This window comes from Astyanax mexicanus, chromosome 6, assembly GCF_023375975.1.
Source record: "Astyanax mexicanus isolate ESR-SI-001 chromosome 6, AstMex3_surface, whole genome shotgun sequence".
Taxonomy (NCBI): Eukaryota; Metazoa; Chordata; class Actinopteri; order Characiformes; family Acestrorhamphidae; genus Astyanax; species Astyanax mexicanus.
Window position 1 is genome coordinate 50584059 of NC_064413.1, and position 16442 is coordinate 50600500.

The window sequence follows — 16442 nt, forward strand, 5'->3', positions numbered from 1 at the left end:
GTGTTTGTTTAAATCAATCCAGACTAATTTAACTAACTACTCAACACAGTGAGCCTCTCTCTCTATGGTAGTTAAACTAAGCTAGTAAACACCGATTGATATATAGGATAAACTCTCTGATTGCAGGAGTGGAGAGCGTAGTGGATTAATCCTGGCTGAATTTGGATGGATATAAGAGAGCAGAAAGCTGGAAAAACACGGTGAATAATGGAAAACACACTGGAAAATCACAGAGCTTCCAGTAAAGTGTATGAGATACTGAGATAATGAAGCTGAAGACCTACCTGATAGACTTTGCTCCTCTCTCAGGCTGTAGTTGGGCAGTTATTAAGTGTAATAAGGGCTCCGTGTGAACAGCCGGAGGATCGCATTGTTCTGCTGTTTAGAGCTGAAATCTCTCAGTAATCAGGTTAAACAAGGCGGTACAGACCCGCCGCCACCGCGGTGTGTAACTAGCTGCTGTGTAGCTGGGAGCTCAGCGCGAGCTCCGCAGGGGGACCGAGCGCTCTTCACCCCGCAGCCGGGCAGGGCAGCGTTGCGGGCGGCAGGACGGAGCTAGCCAGCCGCCTGGCCCGGGCGGTAAACACGGAGCCGCGGCTCTCCGCTCCCTCAGCTCCTCTCCCCGCCGCTGTTCCGCGGGCGTGTGGGTGTGCAGGGCAGCGCGGGGCTCGGCGAGCTCCTCTCCCCGGCCGGTGCGGGGCTGTGTGCGGCGCTGTGCGTGACTGTGTGCGGGCTCGGCTCGGCGCTCCGCCGCTCTCCTCCACTCCGCGACTCTCTCCCAAACCGCACCATCTCACTTTACGACTCTCCTGCACGTTTTACGTTATTGTATCCTAGGCGATCGTTCCGGCGTTGCCATGGATTCCGCGGGATAGCTCCGCCCAGCTCTGGCCCCGCCCACCTGGACTTCCTCAGCTGTGAACGCTTTTAAGTTTATTATCATAATTACGGTATTGTTAATATTATATTATATTATATTATATTATTAAAATGTATTAATATTGTCTAATGGTAGGATTATTAATGTATGTTACTCCAGCCCCTTTGATTTAGATTTCGTATCATTTGTTTGTGGGGTTTTTTGTATTTTAATTAGAATTTATACTTTTTTATTATTATTTTATTATGTTTTGCTTCATTTCTATTTGTGTCTTTCTGAAATATCTATGTAGAGATGTTTGGTCTATTGTTTTCGTCTTTTAAAGTTTTAATTCTAAATTATGAATATAGAAATAATATGGATAATCATAACATAGATATAGATATTTATTAGAAACAGAACAAATGTGCAATACACTTTTTATTTGTGTGCCATTGATGTAAATATTGATTTAAATCTTCTCCAGATTTTTGATTATTCACCATTTTTATTTTATATTTATTTTAATTGATTGTTAATACCTTTCTCTGCTTCTTTTCTCTCGTCATAACATTTCTATAAATTCTACAAATATGAATTGACAAAAAAATTCCTATATTACAAGCTAAGGTTCATATATTATTGTCACTCGTAGTATTGGATAAATGTCATCAATAAATAAATAAGCAAGTCTTATATATTTGTCTTGTTTGTTTGATTTAGTTCTCCTTATCTTTCGCATTTTTCTGTCAGAGAGCAGAATTTATGGTTCCATTAGTTATAGTAAGTTGCTAAGGTCAGGAGCACCAGAACATCATACTACCACCACCATGTTTGACTGTTGGTGTTATGTTCCTATGATGGAATGCGTGCACTGATAACTTTACACTAGATGGACTTTTGGTTAAAACTTGGTAAGCTGGATTTAAATAATGCTTTTCTCTAGTTGTGAATAGTGGCCTCTTACTGTCCAAGAGACTTAGCAATGAGTTTTGTAACTATTTCCAGACAGGTAAGTTTTAGTGACTTTGTTTTGCATCTGTATTTGAATCTCTTTAGACCGTGGCATCATGTGCTGCTATTGAGACCTTCTAGCCTGCTTCTAATTGCTAGACAGGTACACAATGTTCTTGATCGTGCCTGAGTGTATCTTGTGGAACTGAACCTAAATATCAGTTGAATTTGGTGAACTGGTTGATTTAACTGGCCACTTTATTAGAAACACCATCCTTCTACTTCTATTTACTGGACACATTATTAGAAACACCTACCTTCTACTTCTACTTACTGGACACTTTATTAGAAATACCAACCTTGTATTTCTTCTCTCTGGCCACTTTATAAGAAACACCAAGCTTTTAATTTCACTCAATGGCCACTTTATTAGAAACACCAACTGTTACAGTCCACTCACTGGCCACTTTATTAGAAACACCATCCTTTTACTTCTACTACCTGGCCACTTTATTAGAAACACCTACCTCAACTTCTACTCACTGGCCACTTTATTAGAAACACCATCCTTCTACTTTCACATCCTGGCCACTTTATTAGAAACACCATTTTCTACTTTCACATGCTGGCCACTTTATTAGAAACACCAACCTTGTGCTTCTACTTACTGGCCACTTTATTAGAAACACCCACTACCTTACACTTCCACTCACTGGCCAATGTATTAGAAACACCAGCCTTCTACTTTCACTCACTGGCCACTTTGTTAGAAACACCATCCTACTACTTTCACATTCTGGCCACTTTATTAGAAACACCTACCCTTAACTTCTGCATTCTGGCCACTTTATTAGAAACACTAACCTTGTACTCCTATACACTGGCCACTTTATTAGAAACACCAACCTATTCCATTGGCTGTACTTTTTTACAGGGACTAGACATGCTGTGTTTGTTCATTTGCACATCTTTATCAGCAATGGGTGCAACTTGGATGCATTTATTATGATGGGTATCTGCTATAAACACTTGTGTATAGAGTGTGTATGTTGGTAGTGTGTTGAGGCTGAGTGTGAGAATAGCAGGCTGTATATAATCAGTTATGTGTTTAATCTGCTCTTCAGAGCTCTGTGTTTTCCCCACTCTAACACTCTTGAGTCACATCATTAGCTAATGATCAGGTCCTCTGTGAGCTGAATCAGGAGAGCTGGAGCCGGAAAACAGGACGAGCTGAGGAACCAGGAGCCAGAGCTTCACCAGAGCTACAGCTACAAACAATAATTCAGCAGGGCAGCAGCTCCTTTACTATTATTATTAATAACTGTTGTATTCAGTAGCCTTATTCTTAATCTTAATCTTCTGAATCAGTTTCTCTGATTTTGCTATTTATAGGTCTATGTATAGGTAAAATTAACATTGTTGTTTTATTCTATAAACTACGAACAACATTTCTTCCAAATTCCAAATAAAAATATTGTCATTTAGAGCATTTATTTGCAGAAAATGAGAAATAGCTAAAATAACAAAAAAGATGCAGAGCTTTCAGACCTCAAATAATGCAAAGAAAACAAGTTCATATTCATAAAGTTTTAAGAGATCAGAAATCAATATTTGCTGGAATAACCCTGGTTTTTAATCACAGTTTTCATGTATCTTGGTATGTTCTCCTCCACCAGTCTTACACACTGCTTTTGGATAACTTTATGCCTTTACTCCTGGTGCAAAAATTCAAGCAGTTCTCTTTGGTTTGATGGCTTGTGATCATCCATCTTCCTCTTGATTATATTCCAGAGGTTTTCAATTTGGTAAAATCAAAGAAACACATTATTTTTAAGTGGTCTCTTTTTTTCAAGATATGTATATGAATTATTTATGTGAAAATCACCAATCAAACCTACCACATGGTAGCTCACTGGCAGGTGGTCTTATCCACTGCCCCACACCAACCACCACTACAGTTATTGTATGTAGTTGATGTGTTGAAGCAGGAAAAATGGACCAGTATAGAATCTCAATCACTTTAACAAAAACACTGTTGATTTTCTGATTTTCTGGATGATTGGGTCAGAACATCTCCAGAACATTAGGCAGGTCATGTGGTGTGATCCTGATATTCACACAAAACAAACTACATTAATTGTAGAAAAATATGTCAATCTTCTTCACCATTTGTACCAAAAACAGAATTATTCACATTACTTGTAAAAAAAGTGACATAAAAACTACTGCGTTATTTAAAAAAAGAAAATCTAAATCAGCACAAAATTTTGTATTTCAATACACTGACCCACAAACCACAGAAGCACAAACCTTGTGCTGCTGCTGACTGGCCACCTTATTAGAATCACCTACATTCTGTGGGTTCTGAGTGGTTCAGCAATCTAAGACTGATACTATGACCTGAGAATCACTAGCTCGAATCATGGGTCATGTTGCATATATATATATATATATATATATATATATATATATATATATATATATATATATATATATATATATATATTAATTGTAGTAAAAATCTAAATCTTCTGCATTATCTATAGACCAAAAATAGAACTATTTACATTATTTGTACAAAATGACACAAACTACTGCATTATTTGAAGTAGAAAATCTAAACTATATACAGTATTTTAAAAAATAAATAAATATGTGCTTTAAATTTTTGAAAAAAACTGAATCTGCATTATTTGTTGTAAAAATAAAAATGATGAACGTTTATACAATAAGCATTAAACTATTTGTATCTGCTTTATTTTATCTTTTCTCTTAAACAAAAAGCAAATATTGGTATTAATTATAAAAAAAAAAAATAAACAAGTAACTAGGGGTGTGCCATATCGTATCATACGCAATAATATCACCAACATATTTAAATATGGTGAACAATATTGTACCCTGAAATATTGTGCCATATCACCCACGCCTAATTATCTCATTAGGGTGCTCCTTTTGTTGCTGTTTTTAGCGAAAGAAAAATCACACTGTTCTCATTTCCCATTATATATCTACTAGAGACAGATTATATATGTCCAGTATCATTTATTTTAATTATAAGATTTTTTTTTATATTTCAGTTAGGGGTGTGCCATATCATAGTGTATGCGATAATAAAATTTAGTTTTCATTTTGTTGGAGTAGTGCATTCTTGAAATATATTTTTTAGTGTCATATTGTCGAGTATCGTTATCGTGAAAATACCATATTGTATTTTTTAATATCACATATAATATTGTGATATTATATTAGAGCCATATCGCCTACCCCTATAACTAACAACGTCTAGAAATAAGTATTATATATTATAATACCAATTTTTATATTGCTATATTATATTTTTAGAACCATCAAAAACAATAAAATATTAGATTTTTTTTAAGTTAGTTTAAAGGTGATTTCACTTGCTGACATCCTTTTTAACGTGAATTACAAAAACTACATATATTAATGAGCACTTGAACTGGACCAATATGGCAACCAATCACTTTTTACAGTAGAAAACAGAAAACAATAGTAGTAAAAGTGTAGGTTGATCAAAAGGGCAGATTTTCCAGTCACCAACTAAGGAGGCAAATCTGCGCTCGCTCAATCATGTAGTGTGAACTGCTGAAATATCACCTGCCAAATATCTAGCAGGTTTAATATCTAGACTAGTTTTTTATACTAGTGTTTAGTTCTCTCATGTTTTTGTGAAAGAACATGTTTTTTTAAAAGCAGCCAGATGAGTAATGGTTTAATTTATGATAGTGAAAAACGGTGTAAATTATGAGCCCATGTCTTCGATTAGTCCTATAGTGAAAACCAGGCATACCTAGTTCTGCTGGCCTATCTAAAACACCCTCTCCTCCTGAACAGCTCAGTTAAAGTCAGTCCTACAGCAGGAAAAATGGGCCAGTGAGTCTGGAGCTCCAGCAGCAGACTGGGCCACACTCGCAGACTCTGGGGAGCGTCCAAAAATAGCAGCACATGTAGAGGCGAGAGCTGGGGAGGGAGCCGATAATGAAAGATTAATTATACTGTGGAGAATAACACTGTTAAACCCATGTTTAACATGTTTATCTACTCGCCGTTATCACGCGTGTGGGTCTGTGGGTCTGCTGTATGTTATTGCAGAGTACAGGGCTGGGAATGTGAGTACAGCTGTAATGTAATTGGAATTGTAGTTGTATTTGTTCTTTTTTAAAAAGAGAAAACCACAGATTAAACAGGTTTTAGTTATAAAACTATATATACATGCATTATTGAATAGATGGACAATTTTCTGTTGCTTGGGACAGTTTTAATGAATGCTGGAGGATGAGGTGAGGATGAAACGCTAGTATGTGCTGCACTCTAGTGGTGTGGATTAGAGACTCATCTCTTGAACGTTTGAGTTTAAATAGTTTACACACAGAAACTGAAATAGGGAGTAGCTTTATTTAAGTATTAAAGAGTATTAAACTATGTTTCAATCACTATTTGCTCAATTAGGAGCTTAATTACGAGTATTAAATAATGTATTAATGCCTTGCAATGAGCTAAATAAGCATGTGTTTTCATATTGCTGTATTATGCACCTGCACACCAAGGGAAGTCTGATTTTGGCACAACCCCAGAATTTGTTTCCTGGTTTGTTTGAAAAACTGACTCAACTTCCTGTAATTGGTCTGAAAATCACTGCAGGTAAACCAGATCATGTTTCAGTAGATCCGGACCGAGAACACCTTTTTTAGTCAGATCAAACTCTGTTCGTTTGGTCCGGATTATGGTTCACGCCCCACTTTATCTCCTGCTACTTTGGTTTAGACCTAAACTGAAAAGTCCGGACCGTTTACTCGGAGCGTTTCTCCCTCTGTTTGGTTTGGTTTCACACAGGCACAAACCTAAACACACCAAAATACTCACCAATAAACCACGTGAGCACAGTGTCTCCTCTGATTGGTCAGAGCTGTCTGGTGCGGGAGCGATATAGTAAATATAGTGAGAAGACTCTTTGTTCCGGCGTGTACATCTGTACAGTGTGAAGCTGCTTTAACACAGAACACTGAAAAATTGCCGCTGCGCTTTCAAACACAGTGTTTTTAATACGACGTGCAGCACAGATGTACACGTAGTAAACAGAGTTGTGCGGCTGCGAGCAGTGAGCGCTGCACATATGCCGTTCAGTGTGTAAACAGCATAGAGCATGACAGGAGGTGATGACAGGATGTATGTAGTAATGTGTGTCACTAAACTGCCGAAAAACCAAAACTAGCTGGACAAATGTATTGAGTGTAACAAAAAGATGAACCTTGGTTTAGACTTTAGGTCCAGACTTTCAGGAGTGAAAATATTAGTTAAGAAATTAAAGAATATTTACCCAAAGTTCTGGAGATCATCAAGATGTTTGTTGGTAAATGTGAGACGGGCCATTGTGTTATTTTTGGTTTTTTTAATCTTGGAATTCTCCTATGGAGACTATTTTCACCCAGTCTCTTCTTTCTTATTATTGAATCATTAACACTGACCTTAACTGAGGCGAGTGAGACCTGCAGTTCTTTAAATGCTGTTCTAGGTTTTTTTGGGACCTCCTGGATGAGTTGTTCATGCCCTTTTGGAGTAATTTAGGCTGGTCACTCCTGGGAAGGTTCACCAGTGTTCCATGTTTTCTCTGTTTCCTCTCACTGTGATTCATCAGAATCCCAAAGCTTTAATAAATTACTTTGAACTTTTCCAGATATTTTATATGATTCATGTTGTCAGACAGCTTCTATTTAGGTGATTTTCTTGATTTTACAGGTCTGGCAGTAATCAGGCCTGATTGTGGTTAGTAGTAAAATTGAACTCATTTTTCAAAAAGGGTGATTAATCACAGTTAATTTATGGGGGGCATACACTTTTTTTCACAGGGCTACATTGGTTTGGATAATTTTTTTTTCCCTTAGTAAATGAAATTTTAATGAAATCATTTAAAAAGTGCTTTTTTATTTACTTATTATTTACTTTTTATTTGTCTGATATTAAAGTTTGTTTGATCATCTGAAAATTTTAAATATGACAAAAAGCAATCTGTATGGGGGCACATAATTTTTCATGCCACTGTACGCCTCTCAGGAGCAGCAGAAATTCATATTTATTTAATCAGAACATGTTCATATGTTTCAACACATAATGAAGCATCTTTTGCTCCATAACACTGCGCTGTCTGTCCTTGGTTACTAAGGAAACAGACCTCCGCTGGATGACCTTCAGAGCAGTTTCCCATCACTCACTGTTGAAGGCTTTTGTTCTCCTGTTTTGGTGTCCAGGGTCAGCACAGGGCCTGTTCCAGCCTCCATTTCCTGTAGAGCTGATTCTCCAGTTCAATTCACTATTGATTTTGCACCTGTGGCCAAGTCCTGCATGCAGTCGCTGCTGCTATTTGATACCTTAGAGGAGCATCTCTACTTTATCACTGTCCCTAAGGACCACTTGCAGCAATAGACATCAGGTGACTTCTGGCATCAGACGAGAAGATAAAGAAGGGGTTTCACATGAAATAAAGATTCATACGGTATACACGATATTTAATTATGACATTTAGAAATGAATAAAAGCTAAAGGATCAGAGAATGGTGTCCTTTAATTTTCTGAGCTGCATACAGTACTTTAATATTTGTACTACAATTTATCAGTCTACTCATGCTTTAGTAGAGTTCAGTAACACTGATATGATCCTAAATTTCCTTCGGGATAAATAAAGTATCTATCTATCTATCTATCTATCTATCTATCTATCTATCTATCTATCTATCTATCTATCTATCTATCTATATAACTGATTAGGACAATGATTTATCAGTGTACTCATGCTTTAGTAGAGCTCAGTAACACTGAGATAATTAACTGATCTGAAAAATGATTTATCAGTCTACTCATGCTTTAACACTGATATGATCCTAAATTTACTTTGGGATAAATAAAGTATCTATCTATCTATCTATCTATCTATCTATCTATCTATCTATCTATCTATCTATCTATCTATCTATCTATCTATCTAGCTATTTATCTATCTATCTATATATCTATCTATCTATCTAAATAACTGATTAGCACAATGATTTATCAGTATACTCATGCTTTAATAACTGATCTGCAAAATGATTTATCAGTATACTCATGCTTTAGTAGAGCTCAGTAACACTGAGATAATTAACTGACCAGCACAGTGATTTATCAGTCTACTCATGCTTTAGTAGAGTTCAGAAACACTGAGACAAATAACTGAACCACACAGTGATTTATCAGTCTACTCATGCTTTAGTAGAGTTCAGTAACACGGAGATAATTAACTGATCAGCACAGTGATTTATCAGTATACTCATGCTTTAGTCAAGATCAGTAACACTGAGATAATTAACTGACCAGCACAGTGATTTATCAGTCTACTCATGCTTTAGTAGAGTTCAGAAACACTGAGACAAATAACTGAACCACACAGTGATTTATCAGTCTACTCATGCTTTAGTAGAGTTCAGTAACACGGAGATAATTAACTGATCAGCACAGTGATTTATCAGTATACTCATGCTTTAGTCAAGATCAGTAACACGTAGATAATTAACTGATCAGCACAGTGATTTATCAGTATACTCATGCTTTAGTCGAGATCAGTAACACTGAGATAAATAACTGATTAGCACAGTGATTATCAGTATACTCATGCTTTAGTAGAGTTCAGAAACACTGAGATAATTAACTGATCAGCAGAGCTTTATCAGTCTACTCATGTTTTAGAAGAGTTCAGTAACACTGAGATAAAGAACTGATCAGCAGAGTTTTATCAGTCTACTCATGCTTTAGTAGAGTTCAGAAACATTGAGATAAACAGCTGATCAGCACAGAGTTTTACCAGTCTACTCATGCTTTAGTAGAGTTCAGTAACACTGAGATAATTAACTGACCAGCACAGTGATTTATCAGTCTACTCATGCTTTAGTAGAGTTCAGTATCACTGTGATAAATAACTGATCATCAGCACAGTGATTTATCAGTCTACTCACGCTTTAATAGAGTTCAGAAACATTGAGATGAACAGCTGATCAGCACAGAGTTTTATCAGTCTACTCATGCTTTAGTAGTGCTCAGTAACACTGAAATAAATAACTGATCAGCAGAATTATATCAGTCTACTCATGCTTTAGTAGAGTTTAGAAACATTGAGATAAACAGCTGATCAGCACAGAATGTTATCAGTATACTCATGCTTTAGTAGAGTTCAGTATTAATAAGATAAATAACTAATCTAAAAATGATTTATCAGTCTACTCACAGCTTAATAGAGTTCAGTAAACAACTGATCAGCACAGTGATTAATCAATATACTCAGGCTTTAGTAGAGTTTAGTATCAATAAGATGAATAATTGATAAGCACAGTAATTTATCAGTCTTCTCACTCTTTAGTAGAGTTTAGAAACATTGAGATAAATAACTGATTATCAGCACAGTGGTTTATCAGTCTACTTAAGCTTTATTAGAGATTAGTATTAATGAGATAAATAACTGACCTAAAAAATGATTTATCAGTCTACTCATGGCTTAATAGAGTTCAGTAAACAACTGATTAGCACAGTGATTTATCAGTATACTCAGGCTTTAGCATGATCTTTATTGTCACATCTTTACTGTCCGTTTTCTTGTATGTAAAATGGCATGTACAGTCTGCTTTTCTTCTCCTATTATTTTAAAAACAAGAAAAATATGGTCTTTCATGACCTGTAATCTAAATTATATCCTTTGGTCCACAGCCATAAATAAAAATCTGTCTTCTCCTTCCATAATAACATGTATCTCTTTGGTAAATCGGGTTGGGTTATTAGTTGCGAAAAACGGACACTTATTAACGATCCAACAGAGCCACCTCAGAGGCCATTAGGGTAGGCTGTGTGTTCTGGAGTGACTTCAAGTCATTACACTCCATGCGCAGAAGCCCAGCAGGTCAAGATAAGCATTTCATTGCATTAGCAAGTCCATTACACGCTGGCTGTTAAGGGAGCAGAAAGCACAAAAAATTGTGGCCTGATTAAATTTATGCTGCTCGATTAGGAAAGGCAATTAGTAGTTATAATACAGAACCCTGACCCTCATGCCCCGATCTGTGGCTACAGAAACACACTAACTGCAGCATTATGCATATCTCACCCTGCTCCTCCATTAGTCTCCCTTTAAGAGATTCTTTATTTTTTGTGTGGATAAGCTAAAAGCCAGGCTGAAAGAGAGCTCTTTGCGGCGCAGATTACCGCACTCGCAGGAAGTCGTTTGTACTGAAGTGAATAACTCTCTCACAGTCATATTATCCGTTTAGGGCTTTGGCAGCTGTTGGCTTTGAATATCAGGGTGATGTGCAGTTTCTCTCTCTGGAGGAAATTGGCTGCGCTCTGTCCGGATTTGCTTTTTCTCTCCAGTGAATTCTCCAGAGCGCTGTCCCCGAGACCTAATCACACCACTGTCCTCCTCTACTTAAAGGCATCTCACTCAAACCACAGTGAAGCACACTGAATTATTCTTAAACTGATCACACTAAATCACTCCTAAACTGAATCAAACTGAATCACGCCAAATCACACTGAATAACTCTCCAACTGATCACACAGAAACTGATCAGAATACATTACAGTGAATAACTCCTAAACTGATCTCACTGAATCACTCTGAATCACTCTTAAACTGATCACACTGAATCACTCTGAATCACTCTTAAACTGATCAAACTGAATCACTCTGAATCACCCTTAAACTGATCACACTGAATCACTCTTAAACTGATCAAACTAAATCACTTTCAGTTACCCTTAAAACTGATCCCACTGAATCACTTTTAAACTGATCAAACTGAATCACTCTGAATCACTCTTAAACTGATCAAACTAAATCACTTTCAGTTACCCTTAAAACTGATCCCACTGAATCACTTTTAAACTGATCAAATTGAATCACTCTCCAACTGATCACACTGAATCAATCCTAAACTGATCACACTGAATCAATCCTAAACTGAATACACTGAATCATACTTAAACTGATCACTCTGAATCACTCTTAAACTGATCAAACTGAATCACTCTTAAACTGATCACACTGAATCACTCTTAAACTGATCACACTGAATCACTCTTAAACTGATCACACTGAATCACTCTTAAACTGATCACACTGATCACACTGAATCACTCTTAAACTGATCAACCTGAATCACTCTTAAACTGATCACACTGAATCACTCTTAAACTGATCACACTGATTCACTCTTAAACTGATCACACTGAATCACTCTTAAACTGATCAAACTGAATCGCTCTGAATCACTCTTAAACTGATCAAACTGAATCGCTCTTAAACTGATCAAACTGAATCGCTCTTAAACTGATCACTCTGAATCACTCTTAAACTGATCGAACTGAATCACTCTTAAACTGATCACACTGAATCACTCTTAAACTGATCAAACTGAATCACTCTTAAACTGATCAAACTGAACCACTTTCAGTTACCCTTAACACTGATCCCACTGAATCACTCTTAAACTGATCACACTGAATCACTCTGAATCACTCTTAAACTGATCACACTGAATCACTCTTAAACTGATCACTCTAAATCACTCTAAAACTGAGCACTCTGAATCACTCTGAATCACTCTTAAACTGATCACTCTGAATCACTCTTAAACTGATCAAACTGAATCACTCTGAATCACTCTTAAACTGATCACTCTGAATCACTCTTAAACTGATCAAACTGAATCACTCTGAATCACTCTTAAACTGATCACTCTGAATCAATCTTAAACTGATTAAACTGAATCACTCTTTAACTGATCAAACTGAATCACTCTTAAACTGATCACTCTGAATCACTCTGAATCACTCTTAAACTGATCACTCTGAATCACTCTTAAACTGATCAAACTGAATCACTCTTAAACTGATAAAACTGAATCACTCTTAAACTGATCACACTGAATCACTCTTAAACTGTTCAAACTGAATCACTCTGAATCACTCTTAAACTGATCACACTGAATCACTCTTAAACTGATCAAACTGAATCACTCTTAAACTGATCCCACTGAATCACTCTTAAACTGATCACACTGAATCACTCTGAATCACTCTTAAACTGATCAAACTGAATCACTCTTAAATTATTCACTCTGAATCACTCTTAAACTGATCACACTGAATCACTCTTAAACTAATTACACTGAATCAAACTCAATCACTCTTAAACGTATCACACTGAATCAAACTCAATCACTCTTAACTGGTCACACTAAACTATTCTTAAACTGATTAGAATATGTCAAAATGAATCAAGTTAAATCAAAGTGAATCTTTCTTAGACTTAACAAACTGAATCAAACTGAATCTCTCTGAAACAAATCACACTGAATCAAAATGAATCACACTGAATCACTTTTAAACTGATCACATTGAATCACTCTACAACTAATCAGAATATGTTACAGTGAATCACGTTGAATCACAGTGAATCTTTCTTAAACTGATCAGAATTATTCAAACTGAATCACTCTCCAACTGATTGTACTGAATCACTTTTAAACTGATCACACTGAATCACTCTCCAACTGATCGTACTGAATCACTCTTAAACTGATCAAACTAATTCAATCTTAAACTGATCACACTGAATCACTCTCATACTAATCCCACCGAATCCCACTCTTAAACTGATCAGACAGAATAAAACTAAATCACTCCTAACAGATCACACTGAATCACTTTCAAACTGATCAGATCTTTATACTGAATTCTTTTCAAAACGGATCACAATGTAACACACCATTAATAACTAATAACATTAGTAAATAAACAGTAGTTATGGGTCCAGTAAAAATCTGGTGTGTGATTAAAGTGTTTAGATTCTTCAATGTATGTGCAGGTGGGGTGTGATAAGGCCGGTGGGGAGTGATATGAACTGGTGGGTGCTGGACTGGGAGGAACATCTCTAGACTGCTGTCCTTCATCTGTTGTCACATCCTGTAAAACCTCTTCTCATCAGTCTGGACCCGGACAGACCTTTCACACCCCCACCATTCAGGAGTCAAACGCCTGTCTGTTCCACCAGCGGCCTCACGTCCTCCAATCACCCGCCAGTCACCCGCCAGTCAGTGCTGTCCGATCCACTCATCCATCACGCTCCAGAACTAGCCTCACTACAGCCGTGCTGAGGTCAGGCAGAGGTCACGCAGTCTTCCCTTTAATCAGATTGATATATGATCAGGGATGATATATGGAGCTTACAATTCAATTTGATAATAGAAAAACAATAAAAATATTGGGTAACACTTTATAATAACTTTAAATAATATACCATTAATTAATGATTGATAACTGTTATTTTTCACGTTTTAAGAAACTATCACATTTGTAAATACTACTGATTGCATTGGCAACATGAACTGCAATTTGTTCACATCTACTGATCATTAGTTCAAAATATATTAATGAAGTTATTAAGTTATTATAAAGTGTTACCAAATATTGTAATAAAAATAGGTATCATATTAACACCTTCACTACTGCACAGCATTATGCTGTGTAATCACTTGGTGGACTTAAGAATGTTACCCACACTCCACTGCTCTAGCCACTGAACAATGCTATTTAACCTGTTGTGTGAATTAAATTACATTTTTGGATTGAATTTGTTTGGTTTAGATCAGTCTCAGTAGTCAGTTCACCTAAGTTCTGATTTTATAACTGGTTTATTAACACATCTAATCAAATAAAACAAAAGTAAAGACTGTTACAACTGATTGGGACACTGTTTAAAAAATAAAAACATTTTAATTTATTTTACCAAAATAATTGTTCTTTTTACTGCCATATACTTTATACCATATACGTATACAATTCAGATTCATATGTATATATTTATATTATTTACACTTTATTTACAATACCTGCATTGGCTTTCAGTTAACAGCTGTGCTGAACTCATCAAGAGTTAATTACTTACTTACTTCTCTCTTAAAGTGTTTGAGAGCATCAGTTGCTGTCACGGTGGCCAAACACATGACAGACAAACGCGGACACCAATCATACAGTTTATTAAGTAAAGAGCTAAACCTATAGGAAAGGTCAGGGACAGGCAAGGTCACTAAGAGAAGGGCAGCAGAGACAAGCAACATATATAAACTAGGTTCAATATCGGGTTTGATGCAGGTGCATCCTGGGAACTGGAGTCTTTAGTATGTGAGCTAGAGTCTGTGACAGGCAGACAGACTACCTCAGGACTGACAGTTGTGTTGTAAAGAGGTAGAAGCTGTGCAGCAACAGATTCAGATCTTCTGTTTCTGACTTTACTTTATCTACAAGGTGTTTCAGCTGCAGGTAGGAGTGTGTAATAGAGTGGAGGACAGTGAGAGATTAAACACAGTGTTTAAAAACTCCAGCAGCACTGCTGCTGTATCTGATCCACTCACTGTACCAGCCCAACAAACATTAACACCTCATACACCATCTCCACCATGCTAATCACTGCAGTACTGAGAATAATAATCACCCACCACCCAAATAATAATAATAATAATAATAACTACTATGTGGTGGTCTATTCTGTGGGGTCCTAAGCATTGAAGAACAGGCTAAAAGGGATAATAAAATTAGAAATATACAGTAGCTGTTTCCAGGTATGCACAACAGAGAACTGGAAAGTGTTTTAATGAAAAATCAGACTTTATAGTTAATAAACATAAATGGATTTGAATAAATTGTGATTATATGACTCTATGATGGAAATCTGCTCATTCAAACAACTACACATATCACATTTGATCTAATATTCTGGGTTAAATTACTGAGCTCGTGCCTACTTCTGATAATTATAATCGCTGTATATTTCACTAGTGTCCACTAGATGGTGACGTAATCTTTTACACTTATTTAATCACAGACTTGAGACTGGAGATTTCCTCTTTCCAGCTTTAGTGAGCGTTCTAGTACTACACTACTGCCTGCGTGGATTCATGGGGGCAGTTCCTTGAAAAAAGAAAAGTGCATTTAAGTATACGTTTTTAAAACGTATACTTAACATGGAGAAGTACATACTTTTAGCATTAAAATGAATACCTACTTATTTACACACTAAAGTATAAGCAACTTAAGTATATTTCAATTGTAAAAAAAAAAGCTATATTCAAATTCACAGTGAATTCGTTGTGATTTTGAGTGATTTTTTTTAATGTATCTTCTGTGAACTTAACCCTCCTACTACACTCAAATTTCCCAACACCCTTTATTCTCCAGATCCAAATGATCCCAGAATACTTTTACAATTCAACTTAAATAAACATGCTAGCAAAGTTTCTTCACCAGTTACTTCGTTCTGGCATTATTATAATGTTATATTGGAATTATACGTATTATAAGCATGCTTTGAAGCTAGGCCCTAAAGTGAAGGGACATCTAGAGGAAGATTATCTTCATCAAATTAAGAAAAAAAACAATAAATAGGAATCATAAAACCATTTCTTTCAGAGACTTTAAACAATGAATGGGGTCAAATTGACCCCAAAGGTAATAGGAGAGTTAATAGGAGTTGATTAAAGTATGAGCGTTTTTAAAACATAATTTTTAATACATTTGAATTATATCGTAAATA

At 36.2% G+C, this 16442-nt stretch overlaps 1 protein-coding gene across 1 annotated transcript in view; it reads right to left on the reverse strand.

The window, feature by feature from the left end:
• Positions 1-796, reverse strand: part of dipk2ab (divergent protein kinase domain 2Ab) — a 79785-nt gene extending 78989 nt beyond the window's left edge. Inside the window, exon 1 of the mRNA XM_007253767.4 lies at positions 285-796. The gene's annotated coding sequence lies outside the window, so the exon portion shown is untranslated. The remainder of the gene's footprint in view (positions 1-284) is intronic.
• Positions 797-16442: the final 15646 nt, after the last annotated feature.